This window comes from Pituophis catenifer, unplaced genomic scaffold, assembly GCF_029215685.1.
Source record: "Pituophis catenifer annectens isolate HBS135680 unplaced genomic scaffold, rPitCat1.0.hap2 SCAF_12, whole genome shotgun sequence".
NCBI classification, from domain to species: domain Eukaryota; kingdom Metazoa; phylum Chordata; class Lepidosauria; order Squamata; family Colubridae; genus Pituophis; species Pituophis catenifer.
Window position 1 is genome coordinate 11,344,742 of NW_027256892.1, and position 14,455 is coordinate 11,359,196.

Genomic DNA, 14,455 nt, shown 5'->3' on the forward strand with positions numbered 1-14,455 from the left:
ACAACATCCCGACCAGGTCGACCACCGCCGACCCGACGGGGTAGGCCAACGCCAGCCCAACCGAGGGGACCTGCGCCACCCCTGCGAGGTTGGACAACACGACACGAGCCAACACCACCCACAGCTGGCAGACCGGACCCGAGGGCACCGATCCGAACCACCCCCCAGACGACAACAAGCCGAACCGCAGCCGAACCGCAGCGCCCGGGAGACCGGGGAGGAGCAAGTGACAGCCTGGGACTTACCGAGACTCAGACGCTCTTCCCGGGTCGGAACCGAGCAACCGCTACGAGACGATAGATCCACAGGCCAGGAGGAAGACCACCAGAACCAGCCATCCAAGGTCTGCGGTCCGGCCGGAGGCGCTGAGGGTGACCCCGCACACTCGCCAGCCGAACCGAGCCCGGTTCCGGGGAGGGAACCAGGAGACACAGGAGCCCCGTCCGTCCAGGTCGGGGACGAGGAAGAAGTGAGACTGCGCAGGTCAACTAGGGTGCCGAGGCGTCCTACGTATCTGCGTGATTACGTGACTTTCATTGATGAGGATTGACAGTTCCCGGACTAAGAGGGGAGGAGTGTTATGTCCTTATAAGGACATCCGCCCGGATTGGCTGCCAGCCATCGGGCGGGAAAGTTTGAATCCCTGTCAGGGGCGGTGCGACTGCCGGAGCGAATATAAGGAGAGCTCCGGCAGCGCGCGGGCAGTCTTGTCTTGTCTTACTTTGTAGCCAATAAAGTTACTAAATGTATCGAGCTGGTCACGTCTTCATTTCCTGCGCCTGATCTAACACTTTCCTTGCATGCAAAAGAGTCATCAAAATGTTGGTGTTTCCAGAGTAACTTTTTGCTACAAGGAATTGAATACAAGTGGGGAGGGTAAGGCAGTCCACACACTCTTACTTGAAATGGCATAGGCCAGGGTTTCCTACCTGAGCAAGGGGTTGTACTAGAAGATCTCCAAGGTCTCTTCCGGTTATGTTTTTTTTTTTTTAATTTGATTTATATGCTGCCTTTCTCCGGAGACTCAGGGCGGCTTACAATGCGTTAAGCAATAGCCGTCATACTTTTGTATATTTATACAAAGTCAGTTTATTGCCCCCACAATCCGGGTCCTCATTTTACCTACCTTAGAAAGGATGGAAGGTTGAGTCAACCTTGAGCCTGGTGAGATTTGAACTTGCAGTAATTGCAGGCAGCTGATGTTAATAACAGTGCTTTAGTCTGCTGCGCCACCAGGGCTCATGTTATGCTATGCCAAGCCATGCCATGCCATGCCATGCTATTCCCATTCCCATTCTACTTATGGGATCTTGCTATTTTATCTTGTATTTTTTGGGAGTGTCTGCAGGACTCAGCTGATCAAGGCTTGGACATTGGCTGTGGAAGAGAATCTGAAGATCTCAGTCTACTTTCTGAGGTCTCCAGTTAAAGGGAAGGAGGACTGAATACGTTGCACAAATCTAATCCGTGCCTATGAAAATACAACCCACACATGTTTACTGATTTAATCTAAACCCCTGGGTTCCTGCAACACACATTACCTAAACTAGCAAGCTGTGCAAATCCAGCCTCTGGTGCGTTGCTTGAACATGCACATCCAGAGGAATTATGCAGAAAGGAAATCTTGCTCTGATCAGATTGGGGACCTCAGACTTGTTTTCCTTAGAAGATCCTGAAGCAAAATACAAAACTGAACATCTGCTCCTGGAAGGTGCAGCCCAAGGATGTCATCCATTCTATATACTTCTGATGTTTTCCATACAGCGATGACAACCAGGACCCCCATTTTCAGAAATTAAAAGCAGGTTGTAGGTATTAGGCTTGCCTGCATACAGACAATTCAAAGAGGATCAGCAGTCAGGTTTCTTGTGCCAAGGTTTTCGTTTCTTCCATGACATTAGGACTGACAGCCCCACCCCCTCCTAAGCAGTTTTCTTGTATCAAACGGTTCTCAAAATATTATTATGATGTGAAGGAGAGACCAGCAAGCCATAGTTTTACATTTCCACCAGTGCGATTCACACATTGAGCTTTATAGACGTTTTGTTCCAATCTTCCTCACCTGAATATTCTTGAGGTGGCTGGAAAATCTAGGTACTGTAGCTCAACAGGTAGAGAAGGGGGGAGCTGCTGGAGCCCTTTCTATGGGCTTTAGAAGGAAATAGCACCACCTTGTGTTGCCTGACTGCTATAACTTCCCATTTTATCCAGTGCATAAAGCGAAGATTTTTTTAAAAAACATAGTTTGTCTTCATCAGAATGTCACCTTTGGGTACAACAGTAGAAACTGTCTGAGATTTGGGAGAATAATGCACACAAAACCCCTTATGAGATATAAATATTAGTTGTAAAGGATAGAAGAGCCATAAGCCGAGAGTTGGAGATATTGGAATTGAACTTAAGAGATTTTAGGAGCCTTATGAGCTATTGTGCTTTGGTATTGTCTAAGCTTTGGAAAATAACTGATTTGGCTTGATAAGAGGTATTGATGGGAATGTTAATACTCAGAACTTGGGGTATGCTGGAGCCAAACTTAGTTGCCAAAGTTGCTTGCAAATTACAAAACAACATGAGGTTTTTATTATATTATTCCAGTTGTTCAAAGTGGCTGTGGAAATATCACCATGATCCTGTGCCATTTGGTAGGATCTTAGTAGATTCATCTGCTCAGCGGAAGTCTGTCTTAGGATGTGAATGGTCTTAGGGACATTAAGTGGATAGTTAAACGTTATAAAAAGCAGTGATCTGTCACACGTGATATAGAATGAAGGTTGGCATGAACTTAAGGGACTCCAGCTCAGGTATTCTATGGGTGGAGATGTCTGTGGGCCCATTTGGCAGGCTAAATCTGCTCACCCATTTAATTTCCTACTCTGCTCTAGAGCAATAGACAGGGACAATGTGGACACTTAGATTTAAATTCCTCTTTCTGGCACTATAGGGAGTAATAAGAAGCAACGAAGGGGGACCAGATCAATCATTGGCAATGGGTCTTGGAAGCTACCCAGATTTCCCAGGAGTTGAAAGCAGGTCCCTCTCAGATCACACTGGTGTGCCCCTTTTGTTTGCAAAGCTCAGTTTGTGATCAGGAATGCAGAGGCCATCCAAAACTTGTGTTCTGCATAAGGAGGCCTACTAAAGGATCAAATGGGGATTGTTGTGTTTTTCATGAAGGAGTGCAGGCAAAGCTTCCAAGAGCAACATAACTCTTTAGTCAACACATTATATAAACAGATTATGAAACAGGAAGAATTCAGAAGTGAAAATCAAAGAAAGATGAAGCAAATGATTTACTCAGGGAACTGAGACCCAAATATAGAGAGGATTCTGGAGCAATCCCAACCTTCCCTAATGGAGAACACAAACGTTTTAAGAATCTTTTGCCCTTGGAGTCATACACTATTCATATTTGGATTAGATGACCCTCAATTTTCTGCTCAACGCTAGACCTTCAGATATTCCCAGAAAAAGCTGGTCTTTCATCAGTTTGTAAATCTGGAATAGGCACTCTAACCCTCAAATCTTAATAGCATGTGCATGAGAATCCCACCTGCTTTGGATCACTGCTGCTTCCATTGCAACCCTCCAGCACCGTAAAATTGTCTTCCTCTTGGACAGTCTGAAGTAACTTTTCCTTATTGATTTTTTCAGAATTGTTATCCACTTTGGAAGATTTGCCTTAACCCAGCCTTCCAGATGTGTTGGATGCAACATTTATCACATCTAATTAGTGATGCTGAATGTCAGATGTAAATGCCTTATTCTCTAATGTGTAAATAATGTATATATGGAACATCAGGGGTTAACTTATTCTTTGGACTTTAATGTATTCATAATTTACCACTCACATTCCTGGCTCCACCCCTTGTATATATAAGGAGCCATCCTCCCCATTTTTCCTTGCTTCTATCTTGAATATTCAGCGAATATAGAATGCCTATTATGATTAAAGAGAAATATATTTGAATCTCTAACTTCTATTATCTTTATTGAGTCTGATCCTGAAAATATTGCAACAAGCTGGTAGCAGAGGATGGTTAATTGACTCAATAAGTAATTAAAAATGTCCAAGAAAGATAGGCCCAACACCAGGGCCTACAGCAAAGAAATAGAAACTGATCAAGAGACGATCAACGAATCCACTAATGCGATCTCGAGAGAATCCGAAGAATACACCACTGAAGAAGAAGAACTGATGAGTGAAAATAACGACCAGGAAGAAATCGAGATAGAAAATAACGAACTCAGGTCAGAGATATTAAAGATACTAAAAAGCCAAAAGAATGATGAAAGCCTCATCGCGGACCTCCAGGAGATGCTGAGAAACAGCGGAGCAGCGAGAGAGAAAAACGTCATTAAAGAAAAACCCAAAGATCAAAAAACTGTGAGTGAAATGGCTACTGAGAAAATAGTTGTAAAAAAGAAAAGATGTGACATCGCGCGAAATTTTGAATGGCAGCCATCTTGGTTTCAACGAACTTCAAAAGAGAGTGAAGCAGAGCCAATCAAAACGCTCAGTTCAAAATTTCTGGCGCGAAAAACGCTAACAGACGAAGAGAGTGAAAAAGAAGTCTCAAACTCTTCAGATGAACCAAAATCAGAAAGTGAAGACGATTTAACAAAGTCTCAAGTAAAGTCAGCAATGAAAACGCTTTTTGCTGCTTTTGGGCCAAGATTGAAAATTTCCAAGACATCAACAAAGAAGCAAGAAATCAAACCGACAACTCAAGACCTGCACGCTCCCATCCTGACTTCGAAAACGACGACACCCGAGCCCAGAGAGCCATGCCGATTCCGTCCTACACCGCAGACAGAATCGAGTGCCAGCGCACACAAGAGAAAGAGAAGAACCGTCGCCATCACCAAAGCCCCAAAAACTGAGCCAGAGACCGACTCATCTGAAGAGGAGCGGATCGAGAGAGCTGAAATGGAGAGAACCTTCCACAACGGCGCCAAAGAAGAAATGAGCAACGCGCATGTGCAAAACTACGTAGACGGCCCCGAAAGACTTGAACTGGCCAGAGAACCGCGCAGACTCGTTACAAGCATCCCAATGCCGTTCTGTAATTTCCTGCACTTGAGAGACCACGGACTGCCTCAGGTTGTAAGTAATGGACAAAATAATGTGGGGAATTTACCCAGTGACTTCCCAAAACTTAGAGTTGATGGCATTAATTTACAAGAGTGGTACCAACAGCTTCAGGTTATTTTTATGAAAGAAAATTTACTATTCTTTATAACTAGTCCTCCAAGAAGACCTTGGACTTTAAAAATAGATTGTTTACATCATAGAGCATTTTTCATAATAATTTCTAGCGTGTCTCCTGCAATGTATCATAGCATCAAACCAAACCTAACTGTATCAGAAATAATTCAATGCATGTTTAATCTATTTCACAGCGATAGCGTAGCCACAACCACAAGAATGTCTAAGGATTTCTTTTCTTCTAGAGTGAAACCAGGGGTTTCTATAAGTGAGCATTTGATAAATCTAAACAAAATAAGAGCTGAGCTGCAATTGAGGGGGGAAGTGATTTCAGATCAAACAATGAAAAGTGTTATTATCAATTCACTTGATCCATCATGGGATAGCTTTATGTCACACTTAGATACCATTAATTTGGGATATTTATCAATAGAAAGTCTATCTAACAAATTGATAGCAGAAGACAATTCAAGAAAAAATCGTTCCAGTAACCAAACAGAACACAAATCTTTTAGGAAAGTAGTCTTTCAAGATAAATATAATGAGGCCTTTAGATGCCACAATTGTGAATCCAGGGAACACAGTAGAAGAGACTGTCACAAAGTCCCAAGGGAGAGACATAGGCCAGAATATAGGAGCAAATACAACTACAGACAATCTTCCACAGATAGACACAAATATAGAAGTCCACCAAATTACAGAGAAAGTAGAGGGGGTAGAGAAAATTCAAAAGAGAGAAAATCTGGGTCACTAAATGGGCTAAATAAACAAGACAGCACCAGAACACAACAAGATGAGAACAATAATTGGCTTATTGATTCTGGTGCAACAAATCACACCACTAACAACAAAAGTATATTATCTTCATTTACAGAAGATAAGTTTGTGATAAAGGTAGCTAATCAAGAAAAGGTTCAAGTATTAGGCAGAGGAAATGTGACCTTGCCTGGTTTAGGGAAAATAGAGGGGGTATTATTAATCCCAGAAATACCTCACAACATACTGAGTGCTATAAAACTAAGCAGAGAATCTGACATCAATATAGTTTTCTCAAAGGGGAAAGCAACTATAGAAAAGAACAAAACAAATGTAGGCACAGTGATGATAAAAGGGGGTCTACCCTATCTGATAACCAAAGAAAGATGGTTACATAACATTGATTCAAATATGGAAGATTGTATTGAAGCAGATGATGAAAATGTCAGTAACAGTGACAATGATGAATGTAAAATAACTCATGATAACAAAAATACACACAATGAGAAGAAACCAAAAATAGGTAAACCAATTCATGATGAGTGTGCTCACATCTTACATAGGAAGTTAGGACATGCAAGCTTTCCTGTAGTACAAAAAATGACTGAACACGCAGAAGGTGTCAAAATAAAAAATTGTGAAAATTATTTGGAATGCTCAGTATGTAAATCCACTAAACTAAAAACCAGTCCCAGACCAAAAAAATCTAACAGATCAACCAACAATATTTTTGATTTGGTACATATGGACTTAGTTGGTCCATTAACTCCATCAATTACCTATAGAAAACGTTACTTCCTAACAATAGTGGATGATTACAGTCGCTATGGTTTTGTTTACACATTAAAGCACAAGGATGAAACCTTTCAGAAATTTAAGGAATTCTACAAACGCATAGAAACACAACATAATATCAGAATAAAACAAATTATGACAGATAGGGGATGTGAATTCATGTCTAAAGAATTCTCCCAATGGTTAAAGGATAGAGGGATGCTACATTTCACGTCCAATCCATTTTCTGCATTTCAAAATGGGATTGCAGAGAGAAAGAATTCCACACTACAAACCATGATTAGATGCACATTAGAGGATGCTGGTTTAGGCAAACAATTTTGGTCAGAAGCCTTACATTATTCAAATTACACTCAAAATAGGACATGGTCCAGTATTGTGAATAAGACACCATATGAGGTGATGTACAATAGAAAACCCAAATTAGCACACATGCACATATTTGGAGTTACTGCAGACGTACACATACCTAAACAATTGAGGAGAAAGGGAGAGAACGTATCCAGGAGATTAAGATTCATGGGATACGAAACTGGAACCAAAGGGTACAGATTCATTGATAATAATAACAAATTTATAGTATCCAGAACTGCTGTGTTCCATGAGCAGGCCAATTGGTCTAAATTGCACCTTAATGAAATATTTCCTAATAAAAGCAAAGATAATATATCTTGCGAGGAAGGAACAACAGAAAATCAAAGTATCAACAAAAGTAAGAACAAAACCAAAACTTGGACAAATAGTCAGCATAAAATAAAGACAGACACATTAACAAAAAAGGAAGCTAGATATTTGCATGACAACCATAGCAAACCTGAAAGAAATATTAGAAACAATAGAAACCAAATACCAAATAAATACAAAGATTACATAATGCATATGAATGGAGAACAAATAACACCTAATACATATGAGGAAGTATTGAAACTTCCCCGTGAAGAAAGAGAAAAATGGGAACTAGCTATGGAAAAAGAGATGGAAAGTTTACAAGGATTAAATGTATTCACACCTGCGATCGCACCTAAGGATAAAACAATTATAGGTACCAGGTGGATTTATAAAATTAAGAATTTAGAAGGAGGTAATACCTTATACAAGGCCAGACTAGTTGCACAAGGTTATGCACAAAAATATCCAGAAGACTATACTGACACATATTCACCAACAGTGAGAACAGAGAGTGTCAAAACAGCTCTTGTAGTAGCATCTGCACTCAATCTGGACGTGTTTCAATATGACATACAGACTGCATACCTACACGCGAAATTAGATAAGGAAATATATGTAAGAGCACCACACAGTCAATACACTAATAAGAACGAAATTTGGTTATTAAATAAGAGTCTGTACGGATTGAAGCAATCTGGCAAAAGATGGTACGATTGTTTGGTAAAAGTACTTAAGACCATGGATTTCAACGCCACCACTGCTGATAACTGTTTCTTTGTAAAAAAGAGTAATGATCATATTGAATTTGTATTAATTTACGTTGATGATATTTTATATATTGGAAAGCATAAAGAGAGCAGGGAAATCTTTGTAAATAAGTTAAACGAACACTTCTCATTGAAATCACTAGGTAGAGTGAACAAATACCTTGGTGTACAAATTAACAAAACAAAAAGGGGATTCAAACTTACTCAGAAAGATAAAATCATTGAACTCCTAAACAAATGTAACTTAAATAATGCCAAAACATGTGACACACCTATGCAAACTGATTTTCTCAGAAACATTGATGAATCTTCCCCTGAGTTTAAAGACAACACATTTTACAGATCAGTTATAGGTTCACTCCTTTATATATCTAATTGGACTAGGCCAGATATTGCATTACCTCTCAATTTATTGTCAAGATATGTTAGCAGACCAACCTTGTATCATTGGGAAGCTGTCAAAAGAATTTTAAGATATCTGAAAAGTACATTAGATTTTTGTTTAATATTGGAACCCAATAATGACAAAGAACCAAAAATTACTTGTTATGCTGATGCAGATTGGGCTGGTGATACATCATGCAGAAAGAGTACCTCTGGTTATGTTTTTCTGTTGAACGATTGTCCAGTTTACTGGTATACTGGTAAACAAGAACTGGTAGCCACTTCTACCACAGAAGCGGAATATGTTTGCTTGTCTAAAGCTGCAAATAACCTTGTATGGTTCAATGATTTGATCACAGATGTTTGGAAGAAACCTACTTTACCATTTATTATGCATGAAGACAATAAAGCGGCCATTGAAATATCTAGATCCGATGCAATTGGACAAAGGTCCAGGCATATTGATATAAAATTTAAGCACGTGAGACAACTATCTCAAGACGGATTCATCAAAGCAATACATTGTGATACTTCTGAACAATTAGCTGACATATTAACAAAACCCTTACCTTCTAAACAACACAAATATTTAACTTCTAAATTATATGTATTATATTGTCCTGAATCTGAATGTAACTGGTGTTGTATAACGAATCGGCATTTAGAGGGGGATTTGTCAGATGTAAATGCCTTATTCTCTAATGTGTAAATAATGTATATATGGAACATCAGGGGTTAACTTATTCTTTGGACTTTAATGTATTCATAATTTACCACTCACATTCCTGGCTCCACCCCTTGTATATATAAGGAGCCATCCTCCCCATTTTTCCTTGCTTCTATCTTGAATATTCAGCGAATATAGAATGCCTATTATGATTAAAGAGAAATATATTTGAATCTCTAACTTCTATTATCTTTATTGAGTCTGATCCTGAAAATATTGCAACACTGAAGAAGATCAGAGCTATAATCACACCAATCTGGAAGTCAACAGGTCAGGGAAGGTTGCTTCGATACAGCCAGAATTCAGGGAAATAAACAAATGTCTTCCTCAACTCTATTCTAAAATGTTATTAAACCTGAATGGATTCATAGGACCCTGAAACTGCTGGCTTCATCAGTTCAGTCATTCATTCCATGAATAATCATGGCAAACTGGACAATATGCCATTCTGCTGAGTTGTAGAGTTTGAAATGCAAGAGTTTATTTTGAAAGACTAATAGCCTTTCCCTTTGGAGAATCATTTACCGGTATATTATTTCATTTCCCTCTTATAAAACTAATTTGTCTTCTCCCAAAAGTGTTTTTTCAAAAGGCAACTGGATTTTATTTTTTCCTTGAAGACATTTGAAGTGTCTCATCCAAGAAGCTTCTCTAATTTGTCTTCTGTTTTCTCATAATGGCCAAATGTAGCTGCGTTTTCAGGCCTTTCTGCTAAACAAAACTCATAAATCAATTGTTTTATATATACAATTTATAGGCCACACAACTCCCAATTACTCTGGGCGGTTTACCCTGAAAGTAAAAAAAAAAAAAAAAGAGTACAAAACTCAAAGAAGAATCCTGAGCAGTCCTAGAAGTGACATAAAGCCAAAGAAAGTCCATCCAACTGGAACTCAACCTTTGTCCTGCTCTAGCGCCTGGGAAAATAAAGTTTTTAATAGCTTCCTGAACGTCATCAGGATGGGAACCATCCAGTTCTCTTTAGAACTTTATAAATTAAACTAGGACTCTCACAGAACACACAGACACACAAAATAATCTTACTCTAGATTTCTATTCAGATGAACGTTCACATCTATCAGTAACTGTCCATGCAGCTCCCTCGTTCTCCATGGAAAATACTTAACCGTTCTGTTTCAGCTCCTAATCAGCACCAGCAGCCACTCATCGGAGGGTAATTGGCCAGCGAAGCTGCTTGGAAACAAAGATATGCTCCCAATTAGTTCTCCCAGGAGAGCCTCCCTGACATGGAGTTCTGAGGAGTCCAGCACAGGAGGTCTGTGCATACATTTCATTAAGGTGCTGCTCTCTGTAGTGATCAATATTTTCCTACCCTGTGGAGGAAAAAACAAATTATGAAAGAACTTTTATACAAGTTGGGAGGGAGAGCATGATGAGAATTCTGCATTCTGGAATTCTTTTCAATCTCTTTATCAGAGCTACCAGAGAAGGTGACCTGTTTATTCTCATGATGTGTCTCTTTGTGTTTATGTATAAGTGCACACGGGGAAGCATTAAGTGGGCTGCACATGATCCGCTCTGGGTCATGTGCTTGGGTGGGAGGAGGCAGTTACCTTTCCCGCTATTGCCCAGCTGTGTCTCCCAGAGGATGCATTGGGGAAATGGTGTATATGTCACAGCTCTCAGCCAAATCCAGCCTATTTTCAAAATTGGTCTTATGTTTGCCAGCATTTCTCTGTGTAGCAAAGTTGTTCTCTTTTCCAAGTGTGATCAGACTGAATCCCAAGTCGATTTAGGAAATTTCTTTCCAACATTCCTCTGGATTGGGAAGCATAAAAGGGAAATAAAAACAATTCATTTCCTTCTAGGTACAGTTCCTAGAATTCAAAGCTTCCTTCCTTCCTTCCTTCCTTCCTTCCTTCCTTCCTTCCTTCCTTCCTTCCTCCCTCCCTCCCTCCCTCCCTCCCTCCCTCCCTCCCTCCAATTCTCTGAATAGATTATTATTCTTAGTTCAAATGATTTAAAAAAGCAAGCAAACAAAAATACAGGAATGAAGAACTGGGAGAAAAGAAGCCATGCAGATACAGAAATAATGCACTGATTAGAGGGCATTGAATCCAACATCCCAGACCACAAATGAGATGAGCTGGGTTTCTGAAGCACTTTGCAAAGTATTAGAAGATTGGAGGGGGGCACACAGCTTTTCACCTTGCTCCTTTTCCTGCTCCCACATGTGTCCTTCCTTGATTTTCAGGTGATCTTTGCTGGCTGCACCCCCATCTGGTGCTTACAAAGGACAAATGATGGGTGGAGGAACAGAAAAACATTCCTTCTGACTCAATGCATTTGTGCCAACTTGTCCCCTTCATCCTTGATTTGCAACCACAAAAATGTATTATCAGTCTTACATGCCTATGAGTAGAACATATAGTTTGAAGGTTGGCCTCTTCAACTCCCAAGAGCCTAGCCAAGAAGGTGCATGATGAGGAATTCTGGAATCTGTATTCATCAACTTCAGGACAGCAACTGATCTTCTGTCCTGAGATAGTTAAACTCTCTTTCACTCTGATGAGAATTGATAGCATTGGATCAGGTTACTATCCTTTGCACAAGTATCAGATTGTTGTACTATCTGAGGAAGAAAATAAGTTGACCTAGACATTGCCTATACACAGCAATAGTTGACACTCTGGATTCACACATTGCACTAAGTCAAAATGTAATTTGACTGTTGGTGGTTTAGTATGTTGTGCAAATCCAGCTACTGTGGTTTGTAAATCATGCTTTAAAAAGCCACAAACAAACCCAATGAACTCATTGGCATTTCCAAGAGCTACCATCTCTACATTTCTGGATGGGTGGTGAAGAAGCATGCTAAAACGCAGCAAGGAACTGTTGCAGAACAGTCTATAAAATTGAATTGAATCCAGTTCCTAGTGCAGTACTTCTCAACTTTGACAACTTTAAGATGGATGGACTTCAATTCCCCTGGCTTCTGACTGGGGGATTCTGGGAATTGAAGCCCACACATTTTAAAATTGTCAAGGTTGAGAAGCACTCTAGTTTTCTCAGCAACAATAGAGAAGTGCTTTGACATCAGATTTTTTTAACAAAGAACTTTCATTCAATGCTCAAAATATGAAGGAGAAGAAGGGGTCATAATGAAATCCCAAGTCCCACTGCCTTACTTTCTGCAGTTTGACCCAAATACATTTCCTTGCATTGGTGCCTTAAAGCCATAACTCAGGGTGTGGCTACTTTCCTATCGTTTTCTATAAGGGGAATATGTGCAACAACAATCATCACAAAGAGGAAGAAGAAATGGGGCAGAGTGGGAGTTTATGGGATGATTTGCGGCTCTCGCTCAGCTCAGCGCAGCTCAGCTCAAGCCAACCCAACCCACCTCCTAGACTAGAGCAGTGGCTGGGGAAAAACAGGAGAGATGTGTATATTGCCTTGAGGAAAAGTGAGATAGAAATCTAAAACATTAATCTGTTAGAAGGGCAGGTGCTATGGATATGTGTTACAGATGGAAAAGTAGAAACCATTTTTATATGTTAAGTAGAAATGCAATTATCATGGCAGGGAAGACAGTGAAAGTGTGAATTGTATCTTTGCTAGGCATTTTGAAGTTATCGTGGACCTGATATGAATTGCTAGCTGCAACATTTGCACATTGATGTTGCAATGCATATGTCATGCACTCATTAAACACGACCTTGATGTACCTACTATCCCCTGTTATCCTTTTTTGTCTTTCAAGAGCATTTGGACTGAACAACTTTTCAACAGAAGATGCTTTAACTAAAGGACTAGGGTTTGTGATACCCTATCATCAAGATCTACGATTCAAGAGTTTTTTGGTCAAGAGCAAGCTAATTTCTATACAATGTACATTTGCTTCATATATTGTGGTAAGCAGTTATGAGAGGGGAGCGTTGAAATTCTGGAACTTGGGGGGTTTGTAATGCAAAACTTCTCTCAAAATAAAAATGGTACATAGGGTATATACATTTTATTGCTGCCACAATAAAATTGGAAATGGGAAACATGTCTTAAAATTAAAAATAGACTGTCATAATTGCATTTTATTGCTGGCAGCAAGATACCAGCCCCCAAAGTAATTTTAAAAATGCAGTGATTTTAAAAGGGTTTGGATCATTGCAAGGGTGCTTTAAAATCTTCATCAAGTTTTAGGAGAATTTTATTTGCAAAGGAGATGGTGTTTACTTATCCATTTGGCAATTGCATTTAAAAATAAAACTGAGTTTCATAGATTCTTCATAACTCCAAAATCAGTGTTATCCAACACCCTGGTTCATTGGTACTCAATGAACAACCAACCCACAACCACACACATGGCAGCCTTCCCTAATTCATGTTCTCCGCATGCCACATCTGGAAGGCACAACATCTGGGAAGGCTTCCATATTGTGATCAATACGCTTTCATTGCAAATGATTTTTGGATCAAACATTTTTTTTTTAATTTTGATTTATATGCCGCCCTTCTCCGGAGACTCAGGGCGGCATACAATGTGCTAAGCAATAGCCTTCATCCTTTTGTATATTTATACAAAGTCAGCTTATTGCCCCCACAACTGGGTCCTCAATTTACCTACCTTAGAAAGGATGGAAGGCTGAGTCAACCTTGAGCCTGGCGAGATTCGAACCTGCAGGCAGCTGGTCTTAATAACAGGGTGCTTTAGACCACTGTACTACCAAGGCTCGATTTACTGCAAGACTTCTTAAAATAAGATGTACGTATTTGGGAAGTCAAAGGGAAAATATATATTACTTTCGCTGCATGTTTAAAAAGATGGGTTTACCCTTTATCTGGAAGAAAATGTAACTTTGTGACTTCCACTCCAAAAACAGCTCCTTAAATTACTACTTCCTGCAGCTGTTTTTACTCCATAATAAAACTAGACAGGAGCCGTGTTCTTATTTAATGCTTGACTGATACAACAACTCATTTGAAGCTCATGTTTTGCTCTTGGAAATGTATCTACCTGTCTTCTGCTCTCTGTGTGGTTGAGAAGATCCGGGAAAGCCACTAGCTGGTCCTCCATCAGTTGTATGATATGTAACAGAGGGCAGGGAGCAAGTCTATACTTTGCTCCTGGATGTTGAATGTTGCCGGTGACAATAGCAGAGAAGTAACTTTCTTCATCCAGCTCAAAGAGAGGTT